Source organism: Siphateles boraxobius, unplaced genomic scaffold (genome assembly GCF_051911475.1).
Source record: "Siphateles boraxobius isolate OS27281-9 unplaced genomic scaffold, OSU_SipBor_1 54, whole genome shotgun sequence".
Classification (NCBI taxonomy): domain Eukaryota; kingdom Metazoa; phylum Chordata; class Actinopteri; order Cypriniformes; family Leuciscidae; genus Siphateles; species Siphateles boraxobius.
In genome coordinates this window covers 4,383,751-4,403,955 of record NW_027509180.1, presented here as the reverse complement: position 1 = coordinate 4,403,955, position 20,205 = coordinate 4,383,751, and the positions used below count along the sequence as shown (strand labels likewise).

At 44.0% G+C, this 20,205-nt stretch overlaps 1 protein-coding gene and 1 pseudogene across 5 annotated transcripts in view; one reads left to right on the top strand and one right to left on the bottom strand.

Annotated features, from left to right (window-relative positions):
- LOC143714414 (uncharacterized) overlaps nucleotides 1-20,205 on the top strand; it is a 1,189,624-nt gene that overhangs the window by 233,054 nt on the left and 936,365 nt on the right. The window lies entirely within an intron of this gene.
- Nucleotides 16,914-20,205, bottom strand: part of LOC143714379 (uncharacterized) — a 35,223-nt pseudogene continuing 31,931 nt past the window's right edge. Inside the window, exon 4 of the transcript XR_013195477.1 lies at nucleotides 16,914-18,455. The product of XR_013195477.1 is annotated as an uncharacterized LOC143714379 (transcript). The remainder of the gene's footprint in view (nucleotides 18,456-20,205) is intronic.

The window sequence follows — 20,205 nt, the reverse complement described above, 5'->3', positions numbered from 1 at the left end:
GTTTGAGTGCCCCTTGACTCTGGGCGTGATACGCTGTTGACAAATTGTGTTTAATACCCAGCTTGAACAACACCTCCGCAAACAATTCCGAAGTAAAATTACTTCCTTGGTCCGATTGAATAATTTTCGGCAACCCAAAAATAGACACAAACTGAGTGAGCGCCTTCACAATAGATTTTGTATTTATCGAGCGCAATGGGTACGCAGCTGGATAACGCGTAACTTGACACATCACGGTCAACAGGTACTCACTTCCAGCTTTCGAACAAGGAAGAGGACTAACGCAATCAATAATAAGGTGTTCAAACGGTTGACATACAACCGGAATTGGACGCAGAGGAGCCGATATTAACTACTGGTTCGGTTTGCCGGTAAGTTGGCACGTATGACAGGTCTTAATAAAACCGGCAACGTCCTTTTTAACACGAGGCCAGTAAAAGTAACGCAGAATTCTGTCATACGTTTTCTGTTCACCCGCATGACCGGCGAGCTGATCGTGAGCCATTTTCAACACTAACAAACGAAACTTTACTGGTATCACGACTTGAATGACAATCTCCCATACCATCAATAGCATGCGGGGACCACTTCCTCAGTAGAACATTCTGTTCAATAAAATAGCCTTGCCCTCTGTAACGAATTTCAGTACTGTCAACAACCTGTTCAAATTGAGATTTTAATGTCTCATCATTCTGCTGTTCTGTAGACAACTCTTCCCGAGAAACCACAATAGGATAATCACTCAAAACGAAACAGGCTTAAGCGTCACTGATTTTACATTCAACCCTTGGTTGAGCACACAGGGTTCCTGCACACTTTTTAAAGTCAAATTTAAGTCTTTTTAAGACCTTTTTAAGACCTGAAGAAATAAAAATTAATACCGTACATTAAGGGTGCGCAATATTGACAAAAATATATCTCGATATTTTCAACGTTTTGTTGATAATAATTAGATGATATTTTACTGATTGTGTTTTTGTGCTGGTGCAATGGATAGTATAGGCCTGTTGTTGACAGCAGACTTACGAAGATATTCATATTTTTCATATTCTATGCAGTGGTCAGTTCACAGCAGTGACAGAAATTATTAATTAATGTGCAATAATTGCCACCTTAAATTGATTTCCAGGGGCATTTTCACCTATATATGGACATTTTTTCTTGCATTATGCATCACCTTTTATGTCAAATACTAACATTCAAATTAAATTATACAGTAATTATACTTATTTATACAATAATACTTAACTATACAATAATTATACAAATGCATAAATAAAGCTATGAGATAGTTTTTAAAAAAAATCAATATTCAATATTTAAATATGAAATTTATTTAAATATGAAATTTCTAATTTTAACGTTTTAATTAAAGGGTAACGTTACCTTAAATATGAAACTAAAACCGCCAGTAGGCGGCGGTAAGTCACTGTCTTAATAAGCGAGTTGAGGGATTCGTTCAAACGATTTGTTAGAACGGCTGATTCAATCGGGAAAGAAGCAAGTGATTGTTCATTGAATCGTTAAAATGACTCGTTCAAAATGCGGATTTCAGTCAAGAAATCATCGCTGTCTGCTGCATTGAGACTCTGCTACGGTTTCATTTTGAAATTCTAGTGGGCGAAATAAAGGGAAAACAAACAATATTGACAATATGGTGTCTAAAAAGTAACTCACAATGTTAATTTATTTTTAATTTAACTATTGTATAACATAAATATCACACTTTTGCACGGGAAAACGGCACTCTTACTGATGTGATATTCTAATATAAGAACATAATATGATATAAATATAAGACGAAAAACTAATTTGGGGACATAGGCCTACCTATAACTGCACACATCACGCAGTGAAAGCACGAGAGACAAATGTGATGTCAGCTCACAGTGCCTCGTACATCGTTAAAACAATGATTACAATATCATAATAGACAATACACATCGCACACCCCTACGCACATAAAGAATGAACTTACAACTGAACTGACAATTGCCAACTTTCTCCTCTCCTCTCTCGCGTGCAGGAGACAGACGTTATTCTGCCGCAAATGCGATGCGAATTGTCACGTGAACAAGCAAATCCACAAAGATAGAATGATAAAAAATAATACGTACGCTAATTAGATAGTTTTAATTTAGAAAACATTTAGATATGTCTAAGTCGAAGTGTCATCTAAAATTTAAGACCTTTCATAAGTAAAAATAAGACTTTATAAGACTTTTTATGGCCTTATATTTTAAAAATCTAATTTAAGACTTTTTAAGACTTTTTAAGGATCCGCGGGAACCCTGGCACAAGAACGAGTCACTGCACACGCGACGAACACTTCCGGATACTGTCGCGCACTGTTATCCGGACCACCAGTACAGGACGGTGCCTCAGTCACAACCAGAGAGGGCGATTGATTAACCCAAACGCGTCCGCCGGCTAAGTTATATCCGAGAATCAGTGAAACGCCATCAACAGGTAGAATAGGGCGTATACCTAGAGCCACTACCCCATGCACTAGTTCACAGGTTAAATCAACTTTATGCAGGGGTACGGATAATGTATTAAGCCCAATGCCACGAATCAAAAGCGAGCTACCAGTGTGCGACTCAGCTGAAAAGGGCAACACCGACTCCAAAATAAACGACTCGGATGACCCCGTGTCCCGGAGAATTTTTACTGCTACTTTCTCAACACCACCTGGAAGTGACACAAAGCCATTAGAAATAAATGGTTCACATAACTGCTGGTGATTCTCTACATTCTTGGGTGCTACCACTGGTATATCTTCCAAAGTACAAGCCTGATTTAATACAGAAACTGAAGTAGCCAGGACAGCAGGCTTTGTGGAATGGGCGTATCTGACAAATTTTGACTTAAGCACTGGACAATTTGACTTCCAATGTCCTTTACCCAGACAGTAGTTACAGCTATCAACGTCACTTGAATTTTTTTTTCTTAAAAAACGCCTGGCTGTACCCACAGGGACAACGGAAAAAATTCCCCATGTATGAACCAGATGTTGACTGAATTCATTAACACGGGGCTTATGAATAAGTTCCCAGTCATCAAGCAGCAGTGCAGCTTCTGATGCGGTTTTAACCTGACGCTCCGCAACATAAGTGGCTATCATCTCGGGAAGTGTATTTCTGTATTGTTCAAATAAAATCAACTCTTTCAGTTTATCAACTGCTGTACTATCTGCCGCTGTACACCACCGATCAAACTGCACAGTCAACTCTCTTACGAACTCAACATTTGTTTCATTCACCTTTCGCTGTAACGTACAGAACTTTTGCCGATAACTCTCTGGCACACGCTCATTAATTTTTAACACCGCCGCTTTAATGGCTTCATAATTCTGGCTGTCAGCATCAGATAGCGTAGAATAGGCTTGTTGGGCTTTACATGGTAAAACGCATTGAAGTAACATAGCGCGTTCAACATCACTCCATTTATACGCTACTGCTACTCGCTCAAATAGGATAAAAAAAAATCTCCACCTCAGCCTCATTAAACGGCAGGACTAATCGTAAATTATGAGCGACACTCAATTTCGTCGACTCCGTATCAAAACCTCCCACTGGCTTACCTTCTTCGTGTAACTCTAATCGACGCCTTTCAATCTGTAAACGCTGCTCCTCTACCTGTTACCGGCTCTCCTCCAACTCTATTTCCAAACGTACCTTGGCACACTCTAAGCGACGCTTCTCACACTCATTATCATGTTGTATCATTTACATTTATTCATTTAGCTGACGCTTTTATCCAAAGCGACTTACAATTGCTATATTTCAGAGGTCGCACGCCTCTGGAGCAACTAGGGGTTAAGTGTCTTGCTCAGGAACACATTGGTGTCTCGCAGTGGATTCAAACCCGGGTCTCTCACACCAAAGGCATGTGTCTTATCTACTGCGCCATCACCACCCATGGTGGTATCATCAACAACTCTTTTCTGTTGCTCAAATGAAAGTGTGCTTAAAGCAGACAACGGAAGAGATGTTGGAAGAGGCGTACCTACGGCAGGCAACGCAGCTGAATCAGGCCATTTCGATCTTTTCCTCAAGATTCCAAGGTCACACAGCGCAGTCTCAACGATTAGCTAGCTCTATCAATTGCTCTTTGGTCATTTCCTCTAACAATTCCTCAGAAAATGTTTCAATCACATCAGTAGCCATAATCACGCTTACAAAACAAACGCTAAATAAATATCACATTTTTTTTTTTTTTTTACTTGACAAATCAGGGTTTATTTAAAGAAACTAAACCATCCCATTAAACTAAATCAACCCTAGCCTTCAGTTGGCCCAAGACCGGGTATTTACGCACTAAATCCCGCAAGTTTGGGAAGACGACCAATTGCAGAGTCGCCCCACAAACCTCGGATGTGCTCCCGAGACAACTGCTCTAAGCCCCGAGCCAACCAAAAATAACAAGCTAAAATAAAAAAAAACGACGTGCCCAAAGACACGCACTAAACCTACCCGGAAGGTTTGTTCTTCAAATACCCCCAACAAATTATGTTCTAGAACCTAACTAATCAATGGAGCGTTCCAATTTTTCAATTCACAAATAGTTGGAATAATATACAAATATTCAAACATCAATTCCAAATTATCCTACCTTTTGATTCGCACGAATCTAAACACAAATTTAGTTTGACGAGCCCCCAATTGTTACGCCCTTACTAGGGAGCAACAATGAAGGAGGAAGAAACGTTTATGGCGGTTGCAATGCTCTCTTTATTTACACATTCTTTGTGACAAAACTGACTCTCAAGTTCTCTCAAGCTTTCGCAATAATCCGCAACGCTGATCAACATCTTGGTCCGGGCCAGGGATCGATGTGACAGAATGGAACGCTCCCTTGAGGACGCCAAACAGGAAGCTTTTATTGACAGGCACACCTGTGCACCGGTGCACCCAATCCACCTGATTACCCCCTCAGCTCCGCAGCGCACCTGTAGGAGGAACAAAACACACCCAGACATGGCAAAAACCACAATACAAAGTATACAGCCGTGACAGTAGAGCATACCATTTTTAACCTTTTCAATGAAATCCAAATGATTGAATCAATAAAAAAAAAACAATTGTATGCATCACACACAGACATCAATAATTAGCATATGAATCTCAGCAATGGTGACAAACAGATCACCTCTGAACATAAGCTCATTATTTATTCATGCAGCAATGCATGATGGGAGCCATGGATGAGTTTTGATTGGTGGCACCCAGAATGCACTGCAACATGCTTTATAATTGTCACCATTGTTGAGATTCACAGTCTGATTCTTGATGTCTGTGTGTGCCTACATAAAATATTTTTTATACGTTTTTTTTTTGTTAATTTTTTATTGATTTGATCATTTGGATTTCATTGAAAAGGCTAAAAATTGTATGCTCTACAATGACAGTGCTGCTATAATCAATAAGTTAAACTTAACTCAGAAATTGGGTTTTAAATGAGTTCAGAGATTCAGGTCAAATGATTGTGATACAATGATTATGTTAAAACACAAGCAACACCATCAGATCATCTTTTCTATTTGATCATCTGGCTGTTATAACTCATGTACAGCAGCCAAACAAAATCTAAAGTTAATGACATGAGTGTCAAGAGCCTCATAAATCAAACACTCATCACAATAATGGTGACTTTTAATTCCGGTTTTCTCCTTCAATGATTCTGCTTGTTACCACCAGGTGTCTTCAATAATGCTCAATCATCACTCAATTATTCACTTAATTATCTCATCAACTTTAAAGGGGTCATATAATGCCATTTTCATACAAGTTAATTTGATTCTTTAGGGTCTAAATGAAAAGTTTGTAATATACTTTAATTAAAAATTTTCGTTAGTATTGTAAGAAAACACTCATTTTACCTGGTCAAAAACAGCTCTGTTTTCAGCACGCCATTTCAGTGCATATGCCTTTAAATGATAATGAGCTTCGCTGACTCCGCCCCTCTGTTCTGCGGGCTTTCATAACAGCGTTATGAGCTGATCGGCCATGATGGTAGTAGACGCTATCGGTTGCCAGGGGCAACGCCATCAGAACTTCACAGAAGCGCGACTAAACATTCAAGAGCTCTTTCATTTTTGCGCATTTATTATTTTCGCGCATTTATTATTTCGGCGGGACAGAGACGGATCTACGAATACGAGAAAAAAAGGAAGAAAGTAAAGAAATGCAAAAAGATAAGGCGAAAGAAAAGGGACCTTACAGGAACAAGCTCACACCAAGCGCAAAACGACTCGGTTACTAACGTAACCTCGGTTCCCTGAGAGGAGGGAACGAGTATTGCGTAAGTAGCTTACGCTATGGGAAAACTCCTTTTCTCGAGAATATTGAAGTCTTTATGTAAAACGCATTGCAGCTGCACCGCTGACAGCAATGAACGAAGGAAGCCTGATCATTGGCTGTGCTGCGGCAACTTGCTCGAACCAATGACGGGGCGACTCTGAATGCGAGACCAATGAGCGCGCTTCGCGCCCGCGCGTGTCAGAGCCCGCCAAGATGGGCGTGGCCAAGAGCTATTTATTGGGCGCCCCGTCATGAGAGTTCTTTAGGTTAAAACGACTGAAGCGAACTAACCAAGCACAAGCACGGCAGCTTACGCAATACTCGTTCCCTCCTCTCAGGGAACCGAAGTTACGTTAGTAACCGAGTCGTTCCCTTTCGAGAGGTCTCTCCTATTGCGTAAGTAGCTTACCCTATGGGAACACCATGCAAAACGCCGTGCGTGCTGAACTTCGCCTTATGATAGCCAGAGGCAGGTGCCTGAGCTGAAAAGCAAAGTTATCATCCAACTAGCCGGCAGAGGCGAGCTTTATATGTGGGAAAAATACAGAGCGGCTAGAAGGCGCTCAGTGTGACACAAGCACATACATAATCTAGATACGAACTCGTAGTTCAACTAGTATCATGCTGATAGTACATTGGAATGCAATGTCGGGACCTGTAGGTTGTAGAACCTGATAAATGTGGACGGTGAGGCCCAGCCTGCCGCTGCACAAATATCCTCGATCGGTATTCCGCTCGACCATGCCCAGGAAGAAGCCACACTCCTGGTGGAGTGTGCTTTGACTCCCCAGGGGCATTGAAGCCCCTTAGCTTCATAAGCCAGCGCTATAGCCTCAACTATCCAGTGAGAGATTCTCTGCTTTGAAACGGCGGAACCTTTCGTACGGCCGCCAAAGCATACAAACAGTTGTTCTGTCTGTCTGAATAGGGCAGAACGCTCCAAATACACTCTGAGAGCCCTAACGGGACAGAGTAGATTAGCGTCGTGTTCGTCTGCTGGAGACGATAGCGCAGTTAGGGAGATAACCTGTGCTCTGAAGGGAGTGGTGAGCACTTTAGGAATATACCCATGTTTCGGTCTAAGGACGACCCTGCAGTCGTGAGGTCCGAATTCTAGGCAGGCAGCGCTTGTCGAAAGCGTGTGCAGGTCGCCCACTCTCTTGACCGAGGCGAGTGCCAGCAAGAGTGCAGTCTTGAGTGAGAGCTGTTTAAGGTGCACGGTTCGGAGTGGTTCGAACGGGGGCCCTTTAAGAGCGTCTAGGACAGTAGCTAGGTCCCAGATCGGCACTGAGGGGGGGCGTGAAGGGTTCATCCTCCTAGCGCCCCTTAGGAAACGAAAAATTAGGTCGTTTCTTCCCAATGGACGTTCAATTACAGGGTTGTGTGACGCTGTGATGGCCGCCACATATACTTTGAGCGTGGAGGGGGTGCGGCCCACCTCCAGAAGCCCTTGTAGAAAAGCGAGTACGTTCGTAATCTCGCATGTCTCAGGGTTCAGGCCCTTGGCATTACACCAGTCACTGAACACTTTCCATTTCTGGGCATATAAGCGTCTCGTGGAGGGCGCCCGCGCCTCAGCGATGGTTTTTAGCGCTCCGCTCGTGAGGTTCCTGGGAACCCGTTGAGGGGCCATGCATGAAGGGCCCACAGATCGGGGCGGGGATGAAATATCATCCCGCTGGCCTGACTGAGGAGGTCTGGCCTCAGTGGAATCGGCCGTGGTGCAGATTGCATTTGCATCAGATCTGGAAACCATGTTTGGTTCTTCCAGAGTGGGGCTATCAGAAGCACTGCGTTTTTCTCTTCTCTGACCCGACTGATGACCTGTGGCAGCATCGCGATCGGGGGAAAGGCATATAAGGGGCGGCTCGGCCAGCTCTGGGCGAGCGCGTCCGTGCTCTTCGTGAAGAAAAGAGAGCAGTGCGCGTTCTCCTTGGAGGTGAAGAGGTCGATCTCCGCTTTGCCAAAGGTTTTCCATAACCACTGAATCGTCAGCGGGTTGAGAGCCCATTCTCCTGGGAGAATCTTGTCTCTGGATAGCATGTCTGCCCCCTGGTTCAGGGCGCCTGGCACATGCGCTGCTCTCAGCGAGCGCAAGTTGTGCTGGGACCATAAAATGAGTCTCCTGGCCATTGAATGCATGGAGCTCGACCTGAGTCCACCCTGGCGATTTATGTACGACACTACCGTCATGTTGTCCGTTCGGACCAGGACGTGTTCGTTTTTTAGATGTGGAAGCAGGGCTCTGAGAGCCAAAGCGACCGCTTTCATCTCCAGACAGTTTATGTGTAGGCGCTTCTCCGGGTCTGACCAAAAGCCGGAGACAGGCCTGCCCTCGTAAAGGGCCCCCCAACCTATTTTGGAGGCATCTGTCGTTATCATCTTTCTCCTTGTGTTCACACCCAGACTCACGCCTGATTGGTACCAGTCGGCGGCTTTCCAGTGCGTCAGGGCTTTTATACAGCCGTGGTTCGCTCTGATTAAAAAGTGGCCCGAACGCCACGCGTGAGTAGGGACGCGGCTCTTGAGCCAGCGTTGGAGAGGGCGCATATGCAACAATCCTAGCTGGAGTACGGCCGATGCTGAGGCCATGAGACCGAGCATCCTCTGAAACCGCTTGACGGGGGCACGCGCGCCCGCCCTGAATGATGTTGCAAGGCGCCGGATGGTGAGCGCGCGCTCTGATGAGAGACACGCTGTCATTTGCAACGAGTCTAGAACTATTCCCAGGAAAGAAATCCTCTGGCTGGGAGATAGTATGCTTTTTGCAAAATTGATTCTTAGACCCAGGCATTCTAAATGGCTGATAATCCAAGATCTGTGTGTTATTAACTGACTCTCTGATTGTGCTAGGACCAGCCAATCGTCGAGATAATTCAGTTTTCGCACTCCCCTTCGTCTCAAGGGGGAAAGTGCTGCATCCATACATTTCGTGAATGTACGGGGAGCCAGGGACAGGCCGAACGGAAGTACTGTGTACTGGTAAGACTGTCCTTCGAAAGCGAATCTCAGAAACGGCCTGTGATGAGGCGCTATTGGAATGTGAAAGTAAGCATCTTTCAGATCCACTGAGAGAAACCAATCTCCTGGGCGTACTTGCTCGAGGATATGCTTGGTTGTTAACATTCTGAACGAGCGAATCATTAGTGCTTTGTTCAGGTGTCTGAGATCTAGGATGGGGCGGAGACCGCCATCCTTTTTTGGGACGAGAAAATAGCGGCTGTAAAAACCTGCCTCGCTCATAGAGGGGGGAACAGTTTCCACAGCGCCCTTTTCTATTAGTTTGCGCACCTCGGTGCGTAGAACATGTGAACACTCCTTTCTCACTTTCGTCTCGACCACAGTCATAAAACGTGGTGGTCTGCGAGCGAACTGGAGCGAGTATCCGTGCTTTACTATATTCAATACCCATTTCTGCATATCTGGAATGTTTTCCCATGCCGGTGCGTGTACAGATATGGGCTGAATACAGGCTAGGGGCGGGCCGCTGTGACGTAGGGACCCGGCCAGCGAATCGCCTGAGCTCGTAGCTCTCAGAGGCGCGGGCGCGCACTGAGCAGCTGAGTGAATGGGCGCGTGTGTGCTTACAACAGCGCGCGCTATGTCTGTAAAACTCGCAGCCTGAGCTGGGGTTGTGTTTGACACTGTAAGGACAGTGTTTATAAGTGGGGGTGCATAAACAGTGGTAGGCACACGCGTCACTTTTATAATGTTTCCCGCTTTTACTGGGGATGAATTCATAACTGTGTGAACAGTGCTTGTGTGTAGTGGTGCGTACATGACCGTATGCACGTGATCTACATTCATGGGGCGCGCAGCCTGAGCTGGGAATGAATTTGGCACTGTTTTGACAGTATCTGGGAATGCACACTTTGTGGACATGTGAACCCTTAGTGACACAGGCAGAAAAAGATTATTTTTGTGTTTTCTGTGCGTCGCCGTAAAAACGGCGTTTGTTTGCAGGTGAGCGAGCTCTGTGACTGGCCCATTGACTGCTGTATGGACATTTCCAGCCGCCTGTAAGGGGACTGGGTAATGTTTGAGCTTTTGCAGAGAGAGTGGTCCGGCTTTTGCGAGACACGCACTCTCTCTTCTCATTCCTGTGGCTAGGACGGCTTTCGAGGCTCAGGGTTCAGCACAATCTTGGGCCGAGGACCCCGTCGCTCAGGAGGCGGCTTGCGGTTGTGGGAGCGCGAGTGGCGTCGAGCGTCAGCCTGAGGCGCGGGCTGAGAGGCGGTGGGAGCTGTTCTAGCCCGCTGCGGCTGTGGCGGTCTCTGTCTGCTCTGCGATGAGCTGGAGCGCTTGGGCAGGAAATGGCGCATAGCTTGTGAAGCGTTCTGGGCCTCAGTGAAGCGTTCGGCGAAACCTTTAACTGCCGGTCCAAACAGCCCGCTGGTGGAGATAGGCGCGTCGAGAAACGGCGCCTTATCCGCGTCCTTCATCTCCGTCAGAGTCAGCCACAGATGGCGCTCGAGAACAGTCAAATTAGCCATGGCGCGGCCAATAGACTGGGCGGTGGCCTTCGTGGCTCGCAGAGCTATATCAGTTGTGCTGCGTAGGTCCTTAAAGGCTTCGGGTTCGGGGCCAGACTCGTCCATAGAGCGGAGAAGCTTAGCTTGGAACACTTGAAGTACCGCCATTGAGTGAAGCGCTGATGCAGCTTGGCCGGCGGCGGCGTAGGCGCGACCGGCGAAAACAGAAGTAGTGCGGCAGGTCTTCGAGGGGTGGGAAGCTTTGGCTTTCCATCCGGTGGTGGAGGGCGGGCAGAGATGATTGGCCACGGCCTCCTCGAGGGGCGGCGTTCCCTCGTAGCCTCTTTCCTTCGCGCAGTCCACAGAGGAGAGCGACGAAGAAAAAGAAGGCTTCAGACGCGCAGAGTGGGGGGCTTTCCATGACTTGGTGAGTTCGTCATGAACTTTCGGGAAGAAGTGAGAAGGCCTTTGCCGAGGGGCCTGCTGGCGCCCCTGCAGAAACCACTCATCCAGTCGGCTTCGGGTTGGTTCTTCGGGAGAAGACCAATCGAGCCCGAGGTCCTCTACGGCCTTCGAGAGGACGCGGATAATCTCCGTATCCATGGTGGAGCCCCCGCTCGCGCTAGCTAGCGTCGACGGGGCGGGGTCGAGAGTGGAGCCCGGCCAGTCGTCCGATGCAGCGTCGATGGACAAGCTGTTATCCATTCCCCCATCGTCCTCGGACGCGCCGAAAGTCACAAGGCCCACCGCTCTGCTAGAGGGGTGTGGGTCCGGCTGGGTGAACTGAACCGGCGGTGGGGAAGGCAAGAGCGGCGGTGAAGCACGCGGAGACTGGCTCGGCGTGACGTCACTGAGCTCCGGTTCAGGAAGCCTCTGTGAGCGGCGCTTTTTCTTAGTGCACGGCTCGAACAGAGGGGTGGCGGCGATGGGCTCGCTCACGGCGAAAGCGGCGAGGCGAGCCCACAGTGCGGAGAGACCCAGGTCATCACATTCCGGGCATCCGCCCTTGGTCAAAGCAGCTTCTGCGTGGTCCCGGCCCAGGCAGCGAGCGCAGATGATGTGACGATCCCCGTCCGGGAGAAGGTCTCTGCACGACGCGCAGGAAGGCATTTGAAACAACGCCTCAGAAAATTGCTCTTTTACAAGTGTCGCGGGGCGAACAGATGTAAAGATACTTGCGTGTGTGGCACGCCGGATGGCTCAGTAGGATGGCGTTCGAAGGCGGCTGAAGGTGCCGACGTCCTCGTAGCAATCCCGCTGGTATGCTTTTCGACGGCGGCGAAGGCTTCAATAATCCGGAGGATCCAGCGAAGAAGGTGTTCGCTGAAGCAGATTAAATCTAAAGAACTCTCATGACGGGGCGCCCAATAAATAGCTCTTGGCCACGCCCATCTTGGCGGGCTCTGACACGCGCGGGCGCGAAGCGCGCTCATTGGTCGCGCATTCAGAGTCGCCCCGTCATTGGTTCGAGCAAGTTGCCGCAGCACAGCCAATGATCGAGCTTCCTTCGTTCATTGCTGTCAGCTGTGCAGCTGCAATGCGTTTTACATAAAGACTTCAATATTCTCGAGAAAAGGAGTTTTCCCATAGCGTAAGCTACTTACGCAATAGGAGAGACCTTTCGAAAGGGAACAGCGGTATTTGGAGAAGCAGCATCAAGATATTTGTTCTTTTGCACTAAGAACAGTATTGTTATTTTATTATTATTACTTATGTTGTCCATGAAACTTATGTTGTCCGAAAAAAATACATATATATTCAGTTCTCGATAAATATTGTTAAGCCATATCAAATTGTTTCAAGCATTTATTTCAAGAAATAAAAAAGTAATGAACAAGGCACTCAAACAACACTTTTGCACATGTTCGTTAAGGCACAGCAAACAGTGACAACTTATCAAAGGCATCAGCCAACCAAGCAATCCGGCGTCTCCTCGTCAGGTCAGAGACTTGCTCTCCCTGATGCTGTGTCCATTTCGGTAACCTAAAAAACTGTATTCCATTCTTCCTATGTTTTCCAAATGTATCGTGTGAGGTACTGGAGCAGTTTTTAACGCAGCAGTGACTTCCAGGCATGGTAAAACAGTGTGGAATTGCGAGAACCTCCTCTACTACCGAGTTAACAAGACACGTAAACAATCTTGTTTTGCCGCCGGAATCCTGCCAACATGGCGGAGAGGGTGAGAATCCCGCGAGATCCCGTGATATCGAGGGGAGGGGCTCTGTACCATGACGACAACTCCTCACTCTCAATACAGAACAATGACCCCACCGCACGTGGAGTGTTTCCTTGACAACTGTTGAGGGTATAGGAAAAAAATGGCAGCGGGACTCTCTGAGGAGGACACATCTGTGTACATTAAGTATTACAATTAAGAGAAGACAACATATCAAGAATTGACACCTGTGTATTTATTTGCAAGCAACATGTCCAGCATATTAACTTAGCAGCCTGTGCTTGGTTATTGAGAACAGCTTAGGGCTTGACAACTTTCCTGTAGAATATAAAATAAAAAAAGATAAAAGACAGAACATATGAGTCTTTAAATTTAGCTTTAGACTACTTTAAACTAAAAACTGCAACAAAAAAGGCTATAGCCAAAATAATGTTTTGAGTCAGTCAGCCATCAGTTTTTCTAATACACTTAAAAGGACCACAGTTAGTTAAGTGCACAGCTAAAAATAAAAAGAAAATACAAATAAAATACTTCTTAAGCATCAATCTTTTGGTAATTTTTTTAATTTTTTTAATTTTTTTGCAAGTACCCTTGCAAAATTATTTTAAACAGATTAAGAAAGCCACCACTACTGGTCTCTATGGTTAGATTGATTTGTTTAGATCCAGTGAAGTCGTGTCCCATGTTTCTAAGGATCGATATTGTCCCCCACCAATTTTTGTAGCATTGAGGCACGCACAGATGTACCTAATACAAATAAATAAAACATCTCAGTTAACTAGCAGAGCATTCAATTAGTTCGCATTAAAATAAGAAATCTAGCGCTAAAATGTATTGTTGTTTTTTACTCAAGCTGAGCGCTCGTTGCCGCGGCGATCAGTTGCATGGATACAGTTGTTCTCTGTGGCTTGCGCACACTCTTCACTCGGACACGCGCTTCAATCTATCGCCGTTGCGGAGACTCTCTATTCATTCCGGCAAAATCACAAAATAAAAAGCACACAAACGTGTCCCTGCATGATATACTGTAACCACTGATGAACATATTCAGTTTTGATGAGAGAAAAAAAAAAAACTATTTGAGTGCGAATTAGAACCCGCAACCTCTGACACGCTTAGCTAAGGATCTACTGCTAGACCATTTAAAGGTGCAGTGTGTGATTTTCAGCGACATCTAGCGGTTCGGCTGCGAGTTGCACTGAGGGCTCAGCCCACTGTTCACCCCTCCCTTTGGAAGAAGCTACGGTGGCTAAATCGGGACAAACATATCGTCGTCTGGAGACAGCAGAGAATAGCCAGAGTAAGCCAAGAGTGTGTAACATTGTCACTGTTTCTGTACCACAGTCCATTATAAACCACATCATGGATAAAGTTTACAAAGCCATAGTCAGGTGAGGATCAAGGGTCTTAATATATAATATAATAGTAATCAGCTGATTGTCTCACGAACATGAGACATAGCAAACCCATAATACAGCGAGGGAGAAGAACCACATGAAACTATGCAACTATATATTTTTTCTAACAGGGTAGTAAAAGTTTAGCTGGCTAAATATGAGCTGTTACTGTGGCTGAGCTGGTTAAAGCGTAAAGCCTTGTTTAAACTCGACGCGTCCGCATGAGCCCAAAGGTGTGCGCGGCAAAAATGGCACGATTGTAACTGCGCGCGCGCCTCCGCATCCCCTAGACACCATTTACTACACACAATAGGCTTTTTTTCTCTGATTTTGAAAACTCTTCGCTATCGACTTAAAATGCTTCCAAGATCGGCTTGTCGACCGCGATCAACGGGTTGGTGATTCCTGTAACGTTACTGTTTTACGGTCAATCACAAGAGTACTAATCAGCTGTCTCACGAACGTAACCAGCACATTTATCACCACATAGCAAAGCCATAACACAGCGAGGGAGAAGAATTAAGTTACATGAAACAATCCAACTACATATTTTACACCACTGACAAGGGGAAAGTCACTACTCACGGTGTTTATGGCTAGCTTCTAGCTTTCTGCTGCTTCTCTTTCAAGGTAGTGACGCAACGCGCTCTGTAACGCTGTTTGTTCGCGTTCGGCTACGTTAGAAACATGACGTCACAATATGTCGACCTTCATAGAAGGGGGTGTCCGCGGTTATGTAGATATAAATGCCTCATTCTAAGGTAATAAAAACATTACGGTTGTAGTGGAAATTTTAATAGTCATTGATCCCAAACAGGTATCATAAGAGAAAGAACCCATTCAATGTATAAAAGTATATGTGTGTACGTGCTTCTGTGTGACGATTCAGGAACATATGGGACAGGACCTCTGACCTTAGGGATGGTCAGTTTTGGCCAGTTTATTTCAGTACCAGTTTGTGTCTTTAAGTAGAAACTGAACAGCAGTAAGGACCTTATCTGAGTGGGTGAAAGGTATAGCGGGTGAGGAGGAACCTTGAAAAGAGTATAAAGGCTGTCTCATATCTTCCTGTTGTGTGTCACTCTCTTGCACAGCGTAACTTCTGTGTACTAGACTGAACCTATTCTTGCAAGAATAAATGCTTTTCTTTTTTATTAATTTGACTCTGAGTGTCTCTTACGCAGTGATGATGTTTAACAGAATTTTTGCCACAACACGGTTAATTAAGTAAGTTCTTTATACACCACTGAAAACATAGTTGTGGATGTCATATTGCATTTCTGTTAACAGATATTCAATTTTTACAGATTGCACCTTTAAGAACTCAAACGTAGTTTGCGGATCGATGGATTTATTTACGGGTTGAACGGAGAGGCTGCACAGTTTGACAAGCGGGCAGCGGCATGGTACACACATTACAGATTGATTGCTAATGAATTGTCTTTTTTACACACCTTGTAGAATTGCCAGACCGGTGAAGCCATTTTTACCAGGACATAAAAAATTGTCTCGCGAGTTTTGCGTCATCTGATCGGCTTTTCTTGATCGACCTTTATAGAGACCGCCGATCACACATCCCAAAGCAATTATCGGCCGATTGTGATCGGCGACCTATCAATCGGAGCACCCTTATAAATAACTGAAATAATCTGGCGAAGTGATGTGGAACTGTGATGCGGTCCAGAAACTACTTTAGAACATCCCATTGAACATTCGTCAACCAATCAGAATCAAGCATTCGTAGTATAACTCTAATTTAAATATAAATAATAATTAATTTATAATTAAAATTGTAATTTGAGATCTCTAATTAGGATTATGACTATTACAAAATCAATTATAGATATCTTTAAGTATAATTTCTACTAGTAAAATTCTACTAGTCACTTATTTGAAGATATCTGGAAATATTTTTTCCAATGATGTCAATGGGAGAATATGACTTGTTAAAATAACATTGTAGATTTCTTACTTCCAATTATGACCAGTCAAATTTGTAGGATACTGTATCTGGAATTGACATTTTGACTAGTCTAGTACAACCATGGGTATTTAATGCTAAAACAATATGCCATCGTAAGGGAAGACTCGATCGAGTGGCCACGTCATCGGGATAGTGACGACACAGTTGGCTGATGACACTACGATGTTCTTAAAAGATGAAAAGCATGTGTCTTTATACTGACTTCTATGTTATAACAAAGTCTGTCTCTCGGGAATTGATTGTAAGTTGTTCAGCCAGAAAAGACCACAGAGAAATCTTCTGTCCAATTGTATGTACAGTATGTTAAAGTGCTTATAATTTAGATAAGATTCGACTCACCTGAGAATAAAAAAAAGTTTGGGTGTCAAATTTCCCACGTAAAACAAGACTTTATCACATGGATCGCATGAGCTCAAGCTGAACACACTGCAATAAATAAAATATAAAATTCATAAGATAAATACATAAGATAAAATTATGTAAGAAATATACTGTTCATTGCGAGTTAATATTTCAACTAGTGTTAACAAATGACACCGTATTGCAAATTTTGTGATTTACAAATATAGGAAATGTAAAAAGGGTGAAAAAAAACATGATCAAAACATCTGATCTGTGCATTAAGACTTGCAGTGTAAACTAAGTGGTTTCTCCACTGCGTGGATCTTCATGTGTTTCTCCAGGTGAGTTTTAATAGAGAAACTCTTCCCGCACTGATCACACGTGTGCGGCTTCTCTCCAGTGTGGATCCTCATGTGATTTCAGATGTTCTGATCGACTGAATCTCTTGTCGCAGTGTGAACACTTGTAAGGTTTTTTTACAGTGTGAATTCTCTGGTGCCGTTTTAAATGGCTCGCTAAAATAAAAGTCTTCTCACACTCAAAGCACATGTACTCTCTCACACCAGTGTGAGTTTTCTCATGTATATGTAAATATGACAGCAGTGAAAAACTCTTTCCACACACAGAACATGAATGTGGCTTCTCCTTCGTATGAACTGCCAGGTGTCTCTTCAGTATTGATGGCGTAATAAATGTTTTTCCGCACTGATCACATGTGTACGGTTTCTCTCCGGTGTGAGTCCTCATATGAATCTTAATGTATGATGAATCTGTGAAACTCTTCCCGCACTGATCACACGTGTGCATCTCTCCAGTGTGGATCCTCTCATGTGTTTTCAGATGTTCTGATCGACTGAATCTCCTGTCACAGTGTGAACACTTGTAAGGTTTTTCTCCAGTGTGAATTCTCTGGTGTTGTTTTAAATGGCTCGCTGTAGTAAAAGTCTTCTCACACTCAAAGCACATGTACTCTCTCACACCAGTGTGAGTTTTCTCATGTCTATGTAAAGTGTAATGCTGTGAAAAACTCTTTCCACACACAGAACATGAATGTGGCTTCTCCTTCGTATGAACTGTCAGGTGTTTCTTCAGGTTTGATAGCTTAGGAAATGTTTTGCCGCAATGATCACATGTGAACGGCTTCTCTCCGGTGTGGATCATCATGTGACTCTTAAGGGATGATGATTGACTGAAACTCTTCTCGCACTGATCGCATGCGTGCGGCTTTTCTCCAGTGTGGATCCTCATGTGAATCGTAAATTGTTGTTTTTGTGTGAAACTCATCCCGCATTGATCACATGTGAACGGCTTCTCTCCGGTGTGGATCATCATGTGACGATCAAGACTTTGTTTGGTTTTGAAACTCTTTCCACACTGAGTGCAGGTGAAAGATTTCTTGGCTCTTGTTTTCTTTAAAAATGTATTTTTAGTCTTTGAGCGACTCAAAGGTTTTCCTCCGGGTATGACATGATGTTCCTCCTTCACTTCACTCAGTTCTTCTCTCTCCTCCTTCACTTCACTCAGTTCTTCTCTCTCCTCCTTCACTTCACTCAGTTCTTCTCTCTCCTCCTTCACTTCACTCAGTTCTTCTCTCTCCTCCTTCACTTCACTCAGTTCTTCTCTCTCCTCCTTCACTTCTCTCAGTTCTTCTCTCTCCTCCTTCACTTCACTCAGTTCTTCACTCTCCTCCTTCACTTCTCTCAGTTCTTCTCTCTCCTCCTTCACTTCTCTCAGTTCTTCTCTCTCCTCCTTCACTTCACTCAGTTCCTCACTCTCTTCCATCAAGTCTGAAATGAAAGAAAAAAAGGTGTAATTTTCAGTACATGACAATATTTCTAAGAGAGGAATATGTAATGAGGATATAAGTAATGTAATAGACAACTGCTATTAAATATTATGATCATTTTGATAAATTATCCATAAGACCTAAAACATAATAAATGAATTCCATGCTTCTGTATTTATTTTACTAAAGACTTTAAAGGATAATTCCGGTATTTAGCACTTAGAATCTACTTTCTAGTTTGTATTGAATGAACTAGAGTGGTGGACACAGAAATGTTGACGATGGGTCCTGTCTCGACTTTTTGACTATTTTAGGATCGCCTCTGACCGCTTCAGAGTGGCTGTCTATGGGCATACTCAAACATGTCCTTAAAACAATACTTAACGCTCGTTTTCAAAACTGTGCAATTCACCGAGTGGTTAGTGGTGTTCGTTGATGATTAAAAACAAATATATCAGCGCAATGTATGCTTTCAATCCATGTTATTTACTATAGTGGAACTATTTTTTCAGATACCTCACAACCGCGTATAAACTGAGTTGCACAGTTTTGAAAACGAGCGTTAAGGATTGTTTTAAGGACATGTTTGTGTATGCTCGTAGACAGCCACTCTGAAGCGGTCAGAGGCGATCCTAAAATAGTCAAAAAGTCGAGACAGGACCCATCGTCAACATTTCTGTGTCTACCACTCTAGTTCATCAAACTAGAAAATAGACTCAAAGTGCTAAATACCGGAATTATCCTTTAATACCTGAGGGCCGGTCACACTAGACTTGTTCCACTGACTTCCATTCAAACACAAGATCAAATGATTTTCCGTGCGTTGTAGTTTAAGTAGTTTTGAATTGAATTACTTTCAAGGTCCAATTACGGTTCAAGGTCCAAATGACAGAATGAACCAGAATGATCAGAATGATCCAAATTTCAGAATGAACGAAATGACTCAAAAAAAGATTTGTTCATTAGGATGAACGAGTTCGAACAGGAGAGTCACGAACGTGCATCACAGAACAGAGCAAGGCGAGCATTTGTGCTTATAAAAAATTTACGAAATCACCGATCGTTTCGCTAGATAAGACCATTATTCATCGTCTGGTGTCGTTTAAAGCCCTTTGAAACTGCACTGAAACTGTCATTTGGACCTTGAACCATTTTGGTCCTGTGGAAGTCCATTATATGGAGAAAAATCCTGGAATGTTTTCATCAAAAACCTTTAATTTATTTTCGACTGAATAAAGAAAGACATGGACATCTTGGATGACATGGGGGTGAGTAAATTAAACGTAATTTTGTGGCAAACACATTGAAATGATTTTTCTTTTTTATCCTATTGTTTACTTGGTCGTGTATTGCTGTGAGCAGAGGTGGGTGTAACGAAGTACGCTACATTTACTTTTAAAAGTAGATTTAAATGTGGTTACTTTTACTTTAACTCGATTACATTTCTGATGAAAAAAAATGTTCTTTTACTTTGGGCGACGTTCCTCTCGTTACTTTATTTTAATGCAATACATGTTGTTATATGCGTAGTTTCTTCCAAGCGCCCATCTTTTTTATGGCATGAGCGATGCCCAGTTGACAAATTAATCACACTTTTGAGTCGATTCTGTTCAAAGAATTCATCAAACAAGTAGGCAGATCTGTCTAAATCGGTTCGCGAATCATTTTGAATGATCAGTTCAGTTTCCTCACGCACTGAATCTGAAGCACTTTCAATTCACACTCGACTCGAGTCGTAACAGGAAG